The sequence below is a fragment of the Arachis duranensis genome, unplaced genomic scaffold, assembly GCF_000817695.3.
Source record: "Arachis duranensis cultivar V14167 unplaced genomic scaffold, aradu.V14167.gnm2.J7QH unplaced_Scaffold_208992, whole genome shotgun sequence".
NCBI classification, from domain to species: domain Eukaryota; kingdom Viridiplantae; phylum Streptophyta; class Magnoliopsida; order Fabales; family Fabaceae; genus Arachis; species Arachis duranensis.
Genome location: NW_026264640.1, coordinates 1 through 730, shown reverse-complemented (window position 1 = coordinate 730; position 730 = coordinate 1). Strand labels below are relative to the sequence as shown.

The 730-nt window shown below is 50.0% G+C and overlaps 2 non-coding genes across 2 annotated transcripts; both read left to right on the top strand.

Annotated features, from left to right (window-relative positions):
• Window positions 1-54: 54 nt before the first annotated feature.
• On the top strand, window positions 55-173 carry LOC127744023 (5S ribosomal RNA). The gene has a single exon (XR_008005234.1). It is a non-coding gene; the product is annotated as a 5S ribosomal RNA (ribosomal RNA).
• A 202-nt stretch (window positions 174-375) lies between these two features.
• On the top strand, window positions 376-494 carry LOC127744025 (5S ribosomal RNA). Its single transcript, XR_008005236.1, has one exon. It is a non-coding gene; the product is annotated as a 5S ribosomal RNA (ribosomal RNA).
• Window positions 495-730: the final 236 nt, after the last annotated feature.

Genomic DNA, 730 nt, shown 5'->3' with positions numbered 1-730 from the left:
GATCCCATCAGAACTCCGCAGTTAAGCGTGCTTGGGCGAGAGTAGTACTATAATAGGTGCGATCATACCAGCACTAATGCACCGGATCCCATCAGAACTCCGCAGTTAAGCGTGCTTGGGCGAGAGTAGTACTAGGATGGGTGACCTCCTGGGAAGTCCTCGTGTTGCACCTATTTTTTTATTTTTTATTTATTTTTTTTTTAACGCCGTGCCGACCTTTATTCTTTAAATGACGCTATCCCGAGTAGGACACCTAAGGGCGAGCCGCAATGGCCTCATCCTCGACAGGCACCTACGGTACCCGCAAGGCTTCGCGGATAGTGTTACGCTCTCTCGCGCCGCATGGTTAACAAAATTGTGTGTGCGAACTATAATAGGTGCGATCATACCAGCACTAATGCACCGGATCCCATCAGAACTCTGCAGTTAGGCGTGCTTGGGCGAGAGTAGTACTAGGATGTGTGACCTCCTGGGAAGTCCTCGTGTTGCACCTCTTTTTTTTTTTTTAACGTCGTGCTGACCTTCATTCTTTAAATGACGCTATCCCGAGTAGGACACCTAAGGGCGAGCCGCAATGGTCTCATCCTTGACAGGCACCTACGGTACCCGCAAGGCTTCGCGGATAGTGTTACGCTCTCTCGCGCCGCAAGGTTAACAAAATTGTGTGTGCGAACTGTAATAGGTGCGATCATACCAGCACTAATGCACCGGATCCCATCAGAACTCCGCA